This window comes from Pseudophryne corroboree, chromosome 5, assembly GCF_028390025.1.
Source record: "Pseudophryne corroboree isolate aPseCor3 chromosome 5, aPseCor3.hap2, whole genome shotgun sequence".
NCBI classification, from domain to species: domain Eukaryota; kingdom Metazoa; phylum Chordata; class Amphibia; order Anura; family Myobatrachidae; genus Pseudophryne; species Pseudophryne corroboree.
This window is the reverse complement of record NC_086448.1, coordinates 431,542,873-431,559,313: the sequence shown is the minus strand read 5'-3', so window position 1 is coordinate 431,559,313 and position 16,441 is coordinate 431,542,873.

Here is a 16,441-nt window from a genome sequence, read left to right as displayed (position 1 = left end):
TGCATAGCAGTGCAGTGTATCAAAGATAAACAATTGCTGGCATCTTGTGCCTGTAGCGATGACTGTCCCACTTCTCACAATGCACATTCCGTTGGCCAATTGAACTCTGTGGCCTCTTTGCTTTAGAACACTGATGGCAATAAGATTTGTTTCCATCTCTGGTACTAAAAATCCATTTTGGATTTCTGTGACTTTTGTCCTTGATCCAATTCTCAAGTGAGCTTTAATTGCCCAAACTTTTGTGTCTGTTAGTGTTTGATTATCAATCCATATGATTACGATGGGGTTACTCTCACTAATCTTGGTTAAACACTCCTCATTGCAGGGCAGACTGATCTCATTATTACATTTCTGGCTCTGCACAGGATTCAATTTTCTCTATTTACAATTGATTTATTTGCAACCTATATTGTTACAATTATAAAAATTCAACTTAATTTGCAGACTGTCTCACTCTTTGCTTGCAATGTAGTTGTCTCAGCATCAGATTAACAGGTACCAATTCCTGAATCTGTAATAGCCTTGGTCTTACTATGTCCATTGATAACTTCACACTGTCTGACACTAATGCCACACATACGATGTCACTCTCTGAAGTCAAATTTCGAAGCATGCCAGTTGCTATCTCTACATCATCTTTTTGCATACCAAACAGACATTAACTGCTGAGAGACAGATATGATCCTCTCTATATAATCATTCATACTTCTGTATTCATGTAAATTTGTATTATACAATGCACAGCTTAATTCTTCTCATAAGACATCAATCCTGATATGCTTCTTGCAATGCAGTCCACATGACTCTAGCTGATACTTTTCTATGATTTATGCAGTATACATGTTGCTCCACACTCAAGCCTATGGTACCCATTACTCTCTCTACTTTATCTGGGCTTGGACTGTCACCAGGATCTACTGTTATTTTCCACAGTCTTTCCGACTTAAGTTGTATTTCCATAGCAAGTCTCCATGTACTGTAGTTATCTGCAACTTTAAGTTTAATGAACCCTATCATAGGTGCAATTGCTGTATGTGTGCTGCTTACAGTCATTATTCTGCGTGCTGGTACTGTAAAATGTGTTTGCTGTGATACTCTTTAGCTTGCAATACATTGTACTTACTTCTCTCAGTGCTACAGCAGCTTTCTGTATTTTTACATGTGGCCAAGATGGCACCTCAATGCAGATTATTTGAATGAATATGCAAAGTTGTACACATCTCTGTGGCTTGACTGTTCCTATCCATACACTTAGTTTGCATCATTATCAATGGACACTTGGGGAGAAATGTAATAGGATGTGAGATTCATAAAGTGAGAGTTTTTGGTAAAATTCTCCTGTTTTTTTTTTAAGTGGCAATCATTTACATGACAAAATCAATCTGGTTCTGCCATGTAAATGATTGTCACTTTAAAAAAAACTGGAGAATTTTATAAAACTTTCTCACTTTCTGATTCTCACATCCTATTACCTTTTCCCCTTGGATAAGCACTATGCAGCACATGGTGGCCATTTCTCAGACAAATTCCCAGTGCTGACCAGGTCCACCTAATAACAATTTGTGAAAGACCAAGCTGCAATAAATAACTACATCAGGCTTACACACATAGACATGTGCAGCAGCCAGAAAAGGTGGTACAGCAACAGGACCCCTTCCCTTCTGGGACATAGATCACTCACCTGAGAAGCCAAGGTGAGTAGTCTATGTTCTGGAGGATGGGGTGTGTGGGAGAGTGGTCCATAACCTAGGGGGAGGTCCAATTGTGGTACCCTCTGTGCCAGCTTTATACACACCTATAGTCACATGGCACAGAACTTCTTTTTTCCTCTATAGTATTTTTCTACTCATGGCGATGATTTAACAACTGCAGCCTCAGTGCTGGCACAAGAAGCCACTGCTGCTAGCCTGATTTTGGATGTTCTGCATTACAAACTGGTATGTCTGTTATTTTCATTTTGCCTGGCTTGGGGACTCATGAAGCTTATTGTACTTGTTTTAAATAACCAACGTTCTAATGTGATGGAAATGGCATATAGAGCACTAAAGTGTAGGATACACTTACAATTAGGAGCACTACAAGAGTGGGGGTATAAAAGACACAACAAGAGTCAGGCCATATGGGGCATAACAAGAATGGGGTCATACGGGGCACTTTAAGAGTGATGGTATATGTGGCACTACAAGAGTGGGCACATATATGACACTACAATATGAGGGCATTTGGGGGATTACAATGTGGGTCATATTACTTGTAGCACTACTGTGGGGCATATTATCTGGATCATGACTTTGGGCTCCAGTGTTTGGTATTACTTATTCTATTTTCTAGTTTTTTTTTCGGGGGTTAAAGTGGGGGAAATGAGGTGGAACTGTTTTCCACCATCTGTAATGGTAGGAGGAACTAGTTCCAACTCCTCCATTGCCCAGCACAGTAATTCCAACAGAAAAGCCCACCCCATAACCTACATCAATAGATAGAAACATAGAAACATAGAATTTGATGGCAGATAAGAACCACTTGGCCCATCTAGTCTGCCCCTTTTTTTATCCTTTAGACAATCTCAACCCTTTTTGAACCTTAATTCTTTGTAAGTATATTCATATGCCTATCCCAAGCATGTTTAAATTGCTCTACAGTCTTAGCCTCTACCACCTCTGATGGGAGGCTATTCCACTTATCCACTACCCTTTCGGTGAAGTAATTTTTCCTTAAATTTCCCCTGAACCTCCCCCCTCCAGTCTCAGTGTATGTCCTCGAGTTCTAATACTTCTCTTCCTTTGAAGAATGTTTCCCTCCTGAACTTTGTTAAGACCCTTGATATATTTGAAAGTTTCTATCATGTCCCCCCTTTCCCTTCTCTCCTCCAAACTATACATGTTAAGATCTTTTAGCCTTTCCGGGTAAGTTTTGTGATGTAGGCCATGCACCATTTTAGGTGCCCTTCTTTGTACACTCTCTAATGTATTTATAGCCTTCTGGAGATATGGTCTCCAGAACTGGACACAGTATTCCAGATGGGGCAGTACCAATGACCTATACAGTGGCATTATCATTTCTTTTTTCCTGCTACTGATTTCTCTCCCTATGCAACCAAGCATCTGACTTGCCTTTCTCATTGCTTTGTTGCATTGCTTTCCTGCCTTCAAGTCACTTGAAATAGTGACTCCTAAATCCCTTTCCTCCTCAGTAGTTTCCATTATAGTACCCTTGATACTATATTAGCCTTTGGGTTTTTGAGATCCAAGTGCATGATTTGGCATTTTTTAGCATTAAACTGTAGTTGCCACGTTCTTGACCATTTCTCAAGCCTACCTAGGTCATCAATCATTTGTTTTACCCCTCCCAGTGTGTCTACCCTGTTGCATATCTTTGTATCATCTACAAAAAGGCATACATTCCCTTCAGTACCATTTGCAATGTCACCAACAAAGATATTAAAGAGAACTGGACCAAGTACAGATCCCTGGGGTACTCCACTGGTAACATTTCCCTCCATAGATTGCACTCCATTAACTACAACTGTATGTTTCCTATCCTGCAACCAGTTTCTAATCCATTTAACTGTTTTATAATCCACCCCCATGCTTTCAAGTTTATTTAGCAGTCTGCGATGTGGGACAGTGTCAAATGCCTTACTAAAGTCTAGATATGCTACTTCTACAGCTCCCTCTTGATCTATTATTTTCATCACAGAGTCAAAAAAAGTCAATAAGATTTGTTTGGCATGATCTCCCACCAGTAAATCCATGCTGTTTTGGATCCTGTATGTTGTTTGATTTAAGATATTCCACAACTCTTTATTTTAATAGTTTTTCCATTACTTTCCCTACTACTGATGTAAGGCTTACTGGTCTGTAGTTACTTGCTTCTTCCTTGCTTCCACTTTTGTGCAGTGGAACGACATTTGCTCTTTTCCAGTCCTCTGGAATGGCACCTGTACTTAGAGACTGGTTAAATAATTCTTTTAAAGGTGTAACCAGCACATCTATTAGCTCTTTGAGTATCCTTGGGTGTATCCCATCCGGTCCCATTGATTTATCCACTTTTAGTTTTGAAAGTTCTGCTAGGACCTTCTCTTCTGTAAATGTACTTTCATCTACCATATTTTTATGACTGTCCTTGCAACTTAACTGTGGCCCCATCCCTTCTTCTGTAGTAAATACTGAGCAAAAATAATTATTTAAATGATCTGCTATTGCCTTGTGTCCCTCCACTAAATGCTCACTCTCCATCTTAAGTATTATTATTCTTCCATTTGACTTTCTCCTTTCACTTATATACCTAAAAAAAAGTTTTTCCCCCATTATCTACTGACTGGGCCATTTTCTCCTCAACTTCTGCCTTTGCACATCTTATCACTTTCCTAGCATCCTTCCATCTGTCCAGATACACCTCTTTGTATAGGATGCGCTAGTGTTACTGATCAGCTGCAGCCACCTCTACCTTCCTCAGGTCCTGGTGGCTCCATGGTCCTCCTCCATCTACAGTCCACCCCCTCCTGGTACTCAAACACACTGTGGGCCTAATTCAGACCTGATCGCTAGCAAGTGATTTTTGCACTGCTGCGATCAGATAGTTGCTGCCTACAGGGGGAGTGTATTTAAGCTGTGCAATGTGTCGCAGAGCTGTACAAACAGATCTTGTGCAGCCTCTGCATAGCCCAGGACTTACTCAGCCACTGCGATCACATCAGCCTGTCTGGGACTGGAATTGACATCAGGAACCTGCCTTGTAAACACTTGGACATGTCTGCATTTTTCCAACCACTCCCTGAAAATAGTCAGTTGACACCCACAAGTGCCTTCTTCCTGTCAATCTCCTTGCGTTCGCCCATGCAAATGGATTCTTCGCACAAACCCATTGCTGAGCGGCGATCCGCTTTGTACCTGTGCGACGTGCCTGTGCATTGCAGTACATGCGCAGTTTAGACCTTATCGCCCGCTGTGTTAAAATGAAGCCTAGCGATCAGGTCTGAATTACCTCCTGTGTCTGTTGGACAGCATTCACCCGCTTCTCAGATCCCAGTAACTTCCTTTTCCAGCATGGTGTATGTGATGTCATGCTGTCACCGCTGCTGAAGTGAAGAAGAGCCATGAAGAGGAGCAGGCTACGTGAATCTTGAAGACAAGATGAGAGGGGGCTGGAGGGACAAGAGAGGTGGGGAAGCTGCTGGAGGGATACAGGACATGGAGCTCCTGAAGGGACACAGGCAATAAGCTGCTGGAGTGACAGAGGCAGAAGTGTGTATAAGAGGCTATACTGTGGGCATTATGTGTAAAAGCAGCACTAATGTGGTCATTATTTGTAAGGGGCACTACTGTTGTGGGCATTATGTGTAAGAGGCTGTACTACTTTGGGCATTCTGTATATCAGTGGCATGACTACTTTGGGCATTTCAATTCGTGTATAAGAAGCACTTCTGTGGGCATTATGTTGATAAGTTACACTACTGTGGACATTATGTGTATGGTACACTACAACTGTGGCCATTAAGTGTAAGGGAAACTACTACTGTTGGCATTCTGTATATAAATGGCACGTCTACTGTGGTCATTTTGTGTTTAAGTGGCACTTTTGTGGGCATTATTTGTACAGGGCACTACTGTGGTCATTATATGTAAAGGGCACTACAACTGTGGGCATTCTGTATATAAGCTGCATGACTACTGAGGGCATTTTGTGTATAAGCAGCAAATCTGTGGGCATTATGTGTATAAGAGGCACTAATGTGGTCATTGTGTGAAAGGGGCACTACAATGGTGGGCATTATGTGTAAGTGGCACTACTATTGTTGGCATTGTATATAAGTGGCACTACTGTGTGGCATAATGTGTATAAAGGGTACCATTGTGTAGCGCAACATGAATAAAGGGCACTATTGAGTGATGCAACCTGAATAAGGGGCATTACTATGTGATGAAATATGAATCAGGGGCACTACATGTGGTGTTATGTGAATCAGATTGTGCTATTGCATGGTGCAATTTGAATTGGGGGTACTATTGTGTGATCATGCTGCTGGCGGGGGGTAAATGAGTTCCACAACCTCTCCTGGAACACTTGAAGCCCTGACTGTAAGATGTAACTTTATGTATATTATGGTTATGCTGCAAGTGCTGAGGCCCAGTAAAGTTTGTCTTGTCATTTGAGCATTTAGACATGGGTAAAATGAAATATGCTATGATAAGTATTCCTAATAATGTTTCTTTCTCTTACGTCCTAGAGGATGCTGGGGACTCCGTAAGGACCATGGGGTATAGACGGGCTCCGAAGGAGACATGGGCACTCTAAAGACTTTAGAGTGGGTGTGCACTGGCTCCTCCCTCTATGCCCCTCCTCCAGACCTCAGTTAGATCCTGTGCCCAGAGGAGACTGGGTGCACTGCAGGGGAGCTCTACTGAGTTTCTCTGTAAAATACTTTTTGTTAGGTTTTATATTTTCAGGGAGCACTGCTGGCAACAGGCTCCCTGCATCGTGGGCCTGAGAGGAGAGAAGCAGACCTACTTAAATGATAGGCTCTGCTTCTTAGGCTACTGGACACCATTAGCTCCAGAGGATCAGAACGCAGGTCTCACCCTCGCCGTTCGTCCCGGAGCCGTGCCGCCGTCCTCCTCACAGAGCCGGAAGATAGAAGCCGGGTGAGTATTAAGAAGAAAAGAAGACTTCTCAGGTGGCAGAAGACTTCAGATCTTCACTGAGGTAACGCGCAGCGGTAATGCTGCGTGCCATTGCTCCCACACAGACAGCAATAAAAACCTCTAGGGACACTGGCATATAAAGGAGATACTGCGGAGGCAGTAAATTAATAAACCCCCACCAGTATAAATAATTTGAGTGGGACCGAAGCCCGCCAGTGAGGGGGCATGGCTTAGTCCTCCACCACTAACCAGCGCCATTTTCTCCACAGCACACTGCAGAAGCTGGCTCCCCGGTCTCTCCCCTGCTGAACAAGGTTACAGAGGGCAAAAAAGAGGGGGGGCACATGTTATTGGCGCAGTGAGTGTATTTATATATATATATAAAAGCGCTGAATACTAACTGAGATTTTATTCCAGTGTCCAGTGGCGCTGGGTGTGTGCTGGCATACTCTCTCTCTGTCTCTCCAAAGGGCCTTATTGGGGGACTATCTCCATATAGATATATCCCTGAGTGTGTGGGAGTGTCGGTACGTGTGTGTCGGCATGTCTGAAGCGGAAGGCTCATCTAAGGAGGAGGTGGAGCAGATGATTGTGGTGTCTCCGTCGGCAACGCCGACACCTGATTGGTTGGATATGTGGAATGTTTTAAATGCAAATGTGGCTTTATTACATAAGAGGTTGGACAAAGCATAGTCCAGGGATAAAACAGGGAGTCAATCAATGGCTTTGACTGTGTCACAGGGTCCTTCAGGGTCTCAAAAACGTCCCGTGCCCCAAGTAGCAGACACTGATACCGACACGGATTCTGACTCCAGTATCGACTACGATGATGCGAGGTTACACCCAAGGGTGGCCAAAAGTATTCATTATATGATTATTGCAATAAAAGATGTTTTACATATCACAGATGACCCCTCTGTCCCTGACACGAGGGTATGCATGTTTAAGGAAAAGAAACCTGAGGTAACCTTTCTCCCATCTCATGACCTGAACGCGTTATTTGAAAAAGCTTGGGAAATTCCATACAAAAAACTGCAGATTCCCAAGAGGATTCTTATGGCATATCCTTTCCCTGCACAGCACAGGGTACGGTGGGAATCCTCGCCCAGGGTGGACAAGGCTTTAACGCGCTTGTCCAAGAAGGTGGCGCTACCGTCTCCAGACACGGCGGCCCTCAAGGATCCTGCTGATCGCAGACAGGAAACTACCTTAAAATCAATTTATTCACATACGAGTGCTTTGCTCAGACCGGCAATAGCATCGGCTTGGGTTTGTAGTGCGGTAGCAGCTTGGACAGATACCTTGTCAGCTGACATTGATACCCTAGATAGGGATACCATTTTATTGACCTTAGGTCACATTAAAGACGCAGTCTTATATATGAGAGATGCTCAGAGAGACGTTGGGCTACTAGGTTCAAGAGCCAACGCCATGGCAATTTCTGCTAGGTGAGCCCTGTGGACCCGCCAATGGACGGGTGATGCTGACTCAAAGAGGCATATGGAAGTTTGCCGTACAAGGGTGAGGTGTTATTTGGGGAAGGTCTCGCGGACCTGGTTTCCACAGCTACCGCGGGTAAATCTACTTTTTTGCCTTATGTTCCCCCACAGCAAAAGAAAACACCACAATATCAGATGCAGTCCTTTCGGTCGCATAAATCCAGAAGAGGTCAGGGCTCTTCCTTCCTCGCCAGAGGTAAGGGTAAAGGGAAAAGAATGCCTGCCACGGCTAGTTCCCAGGAGCAGAAGTCCTCCCCGGCTTCTACTAAATCCACCGCATGACGCTGGGGCTCCACTGAGGGAGTCCGCGCCGGTGGGGGCACGTCTTCGACTCTTCAGCCACGTCTGGGTTCAGTCAGACGTAGATCCTTGGGCGATGGAAATTGTATCCCAGGGCTACAAGCTGGAATTCGAAGAGGTACCTCCGCGACGATTTTATCGAATCGGCTTTACCAGCTTCTCCCCCATAAGCGGAGATAGTTTTAGCTGCAATTCAAAAGCTGTGTCAACAGCAAGTGATTGTCAAGGTTCCCTTAGTTCAACAGGGGAAGGGGTACTATTCAACCCTGTTTGTGGTTCCGAAACCGGATGGCTCGGTCAGACCCATTCTAAATCTAAAATCCCTAAACCTGTACTTGCAAAAGTTCAAATTCAAGATGGATCACTCCGGGCAGTAATCTCCAGCCTGGGAGGGGGGGATTTTATGGTGTCACTGGACATAAATGATGCATACCTTCATGTCCCCATATATCCTCTCATCAGGCATACCTGAGATTCGCTGTACAGGGCTGTCATTACCAGTTTCAGACGTTGCCGTTTGGGCTTTCCACGACCCCGAGGAATTTCACCAAGGTAATGGCAGAAATGATGGTGCTCCTGCGCTGGCAGGGAGTCACAATTATCCCGTACTTGGACGATCTCCTGATAAAAGCGAGATCGAGAGATCAGTTGCTGAAAAGCATGTCGCTCTCCCTGAAAGTGCTCCAGCAGCATGGCTGGATTCTAAATCTACCAAAGTACAGTTGGTTCCAACGACTCGGCTATCGTTCTTAGGCATGATTCTGGACACGGAACATAAGAGGGTTTTTCTCCAGATGGAAAAAGCCCATGAATTCCAGAACATGGTCAGAGACCTGTTAAAAACGAACAGAGTGTCAGTTCATCAATGCACTCGAGTAATGGGAAAAATGGTGGCGACCTACGAGGTGATCCCCTTCGGCAGGTTTCATGCGAGGACATTTCAGTGGGACCTTCTGGACAAGTAGTCCGGGTCCCATCTTCAAATTCATCAGAAAATAAGCCTGTCCCCCAGGGCCAGGGTGTCTCTCCTGTGGTGGCTGCAGAGTGCTCACCTTCTAGACGGTCACAGGTTCGGCATTCAGGACTGGGTTCTGGTGACCACGGACGTGAACCTCCGATGATGGGGAGAAGTCACACAAGGAAGAAATTTTCAGGGACTGTGGTCGAGCCAGGAGGCTTATCTACACATCAACATTCTAGAATTAAGGGCCATATACAATGGCCTACGACAAGCGGAGAATCTTCTTTGCAACCTACCGGTTCTGATTCAATCAGACAACGTCACAGCTGTGGCTCATGTAAACCGCCAAGGCGGGACAAGGAGCAGAATGGCAATGGCGGAAGCCACCAGGATCTTCGCTGGGTGGAAAATCACGTAAGCGCTCTGTCAGCAGTCTTCATTCCGGGAGTGGACAACTGGGAAGCAGACTTCCTCAGCAGACATGATCTCCATCCAGGAGAGTGGGGACTTCATCAAGAAGTTTTTGCAGAGATAACAAGTCTTTGGGGTCTTCCTCAAATAGACATGATGGCGTCACGCCTCAACAAGAAGATTCGGAGGTATTGTGCCAGGTCAAGGGACCCTCAGGCAGTAGCGGTAGACGCCCTGGTGACACTGTGGGTGTTTTCAATCGGTCTATGTGTTCCCTCCTCTTCCTCTCATCTCAAAAATATTGAGACTCATAAGACAAAAAAGAGTTCAGACAATACTTATTGTTCCAGATTGGCCTCGAAGGGCCTGGTATTCAGATCTTCAGGAGATGCTCACAAACGATCCATGGCCTCTTCCTCTCAGGGAGGACCTGTTGCAGCAGGGGCGCTGCGTATTCCAAGACTTACCGTGGTTACGTTTGATGGCATGGCGGTTGAACACCGAATCCTAGCTGGGAAAGGTATTCCGGAGGAAATCATCCCTACTCTGATGAAGGCTAGGAAGGAGGTGATGGCGAAACATTATCACCATATCTGGAGGAAGTATGTATCTTGGTGTGAAGCCAAGAATGCTCCTACGGAAGATTTCCACTTGGGCCGTTTTCTCCACTTTCTACAGACAGGAGTGGATATGGGCCTGAATTTAGGCTCCATTAAGGTACAGATTTCGGCCCTATCTATATTCTTTCAGAAGGAATTGGCTTCTCTCCCAGAAGTCCAGACTTTTGTAAAGGGAGTGCTGCACATCCAGCCTCCTTTTGTGCCCCCAGTGGCACCTTGGGACCTTAACGTGGTGTTACAGTTCCTAAAATCTCACTGGTTTGAACCTCTACAAACAGTTGAATTAAAATTTCTCACTTGGAAATTGGTCATGTTGTTGGCCTTGGCATCTGCAAGGTGGGTGTCCAAATTGGCGGCTTTGTCTCACAAAAGCCCCTATCTGATTTTCCATGTGGATAGAGCAGAGTTGAGGACGCGTCCTCAATTTTTGCCTAAGGTGGTTTCATCGTTTCATATGAACCAACCTATTGTGGTGCCGGTGGATATGGGAGACTTGGAGGATTCCAAGTCCCTGGATGTAGTCAGGGCCTTAAAAATTTACGTAGCCAGGACGGCTCGGATTAGGAAAACAGAGGCACTGTTTGTCCTGTATGCGGCCAACAAGGTTGGTGCTCCTGCTTCTAAGCAGACTATTGCTCGCTGGATCTGTAACACGATTCAGCAGGCTCATTCTACAGCTGGATTGCCGTTACCAAATTCGGTAAAGGCCCATTCCACTAGGAAGGTGGGCTCTTCTTGGGTGGGTGCCCGAGGCGTCTCGGCGTTACAGCTTTGCCGAGCAGCTACTTGGTCGGGTTCAAACACCTTTGCAAAATTCTACAAGTTTGATACCCTGGCTGATGAGGACCTCATGTTTGCTCAATTGGTGCTGCAGAGTCATCCGCACTCTCCCGCCCGGTTTGGAGCTTTGGTATAATCCCCATGGTCCTTACGGAGTCCCCAGCATCCTCTAGGACGTAAGAGAAAATAAGATTTTAAACCTACCGGTAAATCTTTTTCTCCTAGTCCGTAGAGGATGCTGGGCGCCCGTCCCAGTGCGGACATATTTCTGCAAGGCTTGTATATAGTTGTTGCTTACATAAGGGTTATGTTACAGTTAAGATCAGTCTTTGGCTGATGCTGTTTTGATCATACTGTTAACTGGTTACGTATATTCCAGGTTATACGGTGTGGATGGTGTGGGCTAGTATGAATCTTGCCCTTAGATTAACAAAAATCCTTTCCTCGTACTGGTCGTCTCCTCTGGGCACAGTTTCTCTAACTGAGGTCTGGAGGAGGGGCATAGAGGGAGGAGCAAGAGCAAACCCATTCTAAAGTCTTTAGAGTGCCCATGTCTCCTGCAGAGCCCGTTTATACCCCATGGTCCTTACGGAGTCCCCAGCATCCTCTACGGACTAGGAGAAAAAGATTTACCGGTAGGTTTAAAGTCTTATTTTCTGTATTTAAATGCAAAAGAAAATTTATGTTATGTTATATCAGATGCAAGTAGTGGAGACTGCTTATTTACAGAGGTTTTCCTGGATAAGACTCTGAACACCAAACTCTGCTTTCCTGCATGATGTTATTTTCCCATGTCCTCTTTAAAGGTGTTAATATGCGCTGGATAATACTTTTATTCTTTTTGCAAAAACAAATTGCATGGGAAAAGATTAGAGATGAGCGCCTGAAATTTTTCGGGTTTTGTGTTTTGGTTTTGGGTTCGGTTCCGCGGCCGTGTTTTGGGTTCGAACGCGTTTTGGCAAAACCTCACCGAATTTTTTTTGTCGGATTCGGGTGTGTTTTGGATTCGGGTGTTTTTTTCAAAAAACACTAAAAAACAGCTTAAATCATAGAATTTGGGGGTCATTTTGATCCCAAAGTATTATTAACCTCAAAAACCATAATTTACACTCATTTTCAGTCTATTCTGAATACCTCACACCTCACAATATTATTTTTAGTCCTAAAATTTGCACCGAGGTCGCTGTGTGAGTAAGATAAGCGACCCTAGTGGCCGACACAAACACCGGGCCCATCTAGGAGTGGCACTGCAGTGTCACGCAGGATGTCCCTTCCAAAAAAACCTCCCCAAACAGCACATGACGCAAAGAAAAAAAGAGGCGCAATGAGGTAGCTGTGCGAGTAAGATTAGCGACCCTAGTGGCCGACACAAACACCGGGCCCATCTAGGAGTGGCACTGCAGTGTCACGCAGGATGGCCCTTCCAAAAAACCCTCCCCAAACAGCACATGACGCAAAGAAAAAAAGAGGCGCAATGAGGTAGCTGTGTGAGTAAGATTAGCGACCCTAGTGGCCGACACAAACACCGGGCCCATCTAGGAGTGGCACTGCAGTGTCACGCAGGATGTCCCTTCCAAAAAACCCTCCCCAATCAGCACATGATGCAAAGAAAAAGAAAAGAAAAAAGAGGTGCAAGATGGAATTGTCCTTGGGCCCTCCCACCCACCCTTATGTTGTATAAACAAAACAGGACATGCACACTTTAACCAACCCATCATTTCAGTGACAGGGTCTGCCACACGACTGTGACTGATATGACGGGTTGGTTTGGACCCCCCCCAAAAAAGAAGCAATTAATCTCTCCTTGCACAAACTGGCTCTACAGAGGCAAGATGTCCACCTCATCTTCACCCTCCGATATATCACCGTGTACATCCCCCTCCTCACAGATTATCAATTCGTCCCCACTGGAATCCACCATCTCAGCTCCCTGTGTACTTTGTGGAGGCAATTGCTGCTGGTCAATGTCTCCGCGGAGGAATTGATTATAATTCATTTTAATGAACATCATCTTCTCCACATTTTCTGGATGTAACCTCGTACGCCGATTGCTGACAAGGTGAGCGGCGGCACTAAACACTCTTTCGGAGTACACACTTGTGGGAGGGCAACTTAGGTAGAATAAAGCCAGTTTGTGCAAGGGCCTCCAAATTGCCTCTTTTTCCTGCCAGTATAAGTACGGACTGTGTGACGCGCCTACTTGGATGCGGTCACTCATATAATCCTCCACCATTCTATCAATGTTGAGAGAATCATATGCAGTGACAGTAGACGACATGTCCGTAATCGTTGTCAGGTCCTTCAGTCCGGACCAGATGTCAGCATCAGCAGTCGCTCCAGACTGCCCTGCATCACCGCCAGCGGGTGGGCTCGGAATTCTGAGCCTTTTCCTCGCACCCCCAGTTGCGGGAGAATGTGAAGGAGGAGATGTTGACAGGTCGCGTTCCGCTTGACTTGACAATTTTGTCACCAGCCGGTCTTTCAACCCCAGCAGACCTGTGTCTGCCGGAAAGAGAGATCCAAGGTAGGCTTTAAATCTAGGATCGAGCACGGTGGCCAAAATGTAGTGCTCTGATTTCAACAGATTGACCACCCGTGAATCCTTGTTAAGCGAATTAAGGGCTGCATCCACAAGTCCCACATGCCTAGCGGAATCGCTCCCTTTTAGCTCCTTCTTCAATGCCTCCAGCTTCTTCTGCAAAAGCCTGATGAGGGGAATGACCTGACTCAGGCTGGCAGTGTCTGAACTGACTTCACGTGTGGCAAGTTCAAAGGGCATCAGAACCTTGCACAACGTTGAAATCATTCTCCACTGCACTTGAGACAGGTGCATTCCACCTACTATATCGTGCTCAATTGTATAGGCTTGAATGGCCTTTTGCTGCTCCTCCAACCTCTGAAGCATATAGAGGGTTGAATTCCACCTCGTTACCACTTCTTGCTTCAGATGATGGCAGGGCAGGTTCAGTAGTTTTTGGTGGTGCTCCAGTTTTCTGTACGTGGTGCCTGTACGCCGAAAGTGTCCCGCAATTCTTCTGGCCACCGACAGCATCTCTTGCACGCCCCTGTCGTTTTTTAAAAAATTCTGCACCACCAAATTCAAGGTATGTGCAAAACATGGGACGTGCTGGAATTGGCCCAGATTTAATGCACACACAATATTGCTGGCGTTGTCCGATGCCACAAATCCACAGGAGAGTCCAATTGGGGTAAGCCATTCCGCGATGATCTTCCTCAGTTGCCGTAAGAGGTTTTCAGCTGTGTGCGTATTCTGGAAAGCGGTGATACAAAGCGTAGCCTGCCTAGGAAAGAGTTGGCGTTTGCGAGATGCTGCTACTGGTGCCGCCGCTGCTGTTCTTGCGGCGGGAGTCCATACATCTACCCAGTGGGCTGTCACAGTCATATAGTCCTGACCCTGCCCTGCTCCACTTGTCCACATGTCCGTGGTTAAGTGGACATTGGGTACAGCTGCATTTTTTAGGACACTGGTGACTCTTTTTCTGAGGTCTGTGTACATTTTCGGTATCGCCTGCCTAGAGAAATGGAACCTAGATGGTATTTGGTACCGGGGACACAGTACCTCCAACAAGTCTCTAGTTGGCTCTGCAGTAATGATGGATACCGGAACCACGTTTCTCACCACCCAGGATGCCAAGGCCTCAGTTATCCGCTTTGCAGTAGGATGACTGCTGTGATATTTCATCTTCCTCGCAAAGGACTGTTGAACAGTCAATTGCTTACTGGAAGTAGTACAAGTGGGCTTACGACTTCCCCTCTGGGATGACCATCGACTCCCAGCGGCAACAACAGCAGCGCCAGCAGCAGTAGGCGTTACACGCAAGGATGCATCGGAGGAATCCCAGGCAGGAGAGGACTCGTCAGAATTGCCAGTGACATGGCCTGCAGGACTATTGGCATTCCTGGGGAAGGAGGAAATTGACACTGAGGGAGTTGGTGGGGTGGTTTGCGTGAGCTTGGTTACAAGAGGAAGGGATTTACTGGTCAGTGGACTGCTTCCGCTGTCACCCAAAGTTTTTGAAGTTGTCACTGACTTATTATGAATGCGCTGCAGGTGACGTATAAGGGAGGATGTTCCGAGGTGGTTAACGTCCTTACCCCTACTTATTACAGCTTGACAAAGGGAACACACGGCTTGACACCTGTTGTCCGCATTTCTGGTGAAATACCTCCACACCGAAGAGCTGATTTTTTTGGTATTTTCACCTGGCATGTCAACGGCCATATTCCTCCCACGGACAACAGGTGTCTCCCCGGGTGCCTGACTTAAACAAACCACCTCACCATCAGAATCCTCCTGGTCAATTTCCTCCCCAGCGCCAGCAACACCCATATCCTCCTCATCCTGGTGTACTTCAACACTGACATCTTCAATCTGACTATCAGGAACTGGACTGCGGGTGCTCCTTCCAGCACTTGCAGGGGGCGTGCAAATGGTGGAAGGCGCATGCTCTTCACGTCCAGTGTTGGGAAGGTCAGGCATCGCAACCGACACAATTGGACTCTCCTTGTGGATTTGGGATTTCAAAGAACGCACAGTTCTTTGCGGTGCTTTTGCCAGCTTGAGTCTTTTCAGTTTTCTAGCGAGAGGCTGAGTGCTTCCATCCTCATGTGAAGCTGAACCACTAGCCATGAACATAGGCCAGGGCCTCAGCCGTTCCTTGCCACTCCGTGTGGTAAATGGCATATTGGCAAGTTTACGCTTCTCCTCCGACAATTTTATTTTAGGTTTTGGAGTCCTTTTTTTTCTGATATTTGGTGTTTTGGTTTTGACATGCTCTGTACTATGCCATTGGGCATCGGCCTTGGCAGACGACGTTGCTGGCATTTCATCGTCTCGGCCATGACTAGTGGCAGCAGCTTCAGCACGAGGTGGAAGTGGATCTTGATCTTTCCCTAATTTTGGAACCTCAACATTTTTGTTCTCCATATTTTAATAGGCACAACTAAAAGGCACCTCAGGTAAACAATGGAGATGGATGGATTGGATACTAGTATGGATGGGCTGCCGAGTGCCGACACAGAGGTAGCCACAGCCGTGAACTACCGCACTGTACTGTGTCTGCTGCTAATATATAGACTGGTTGATAAAGAGATAGTATACTCGTAACTAGTATGTATGTATAAAGAAAGAAAAAAAAACCACGGTTAGGTGGTATATACAATTATGGACGGGCTGCCGAGTGCCGACACAGAGGTAGCCACAGCCGT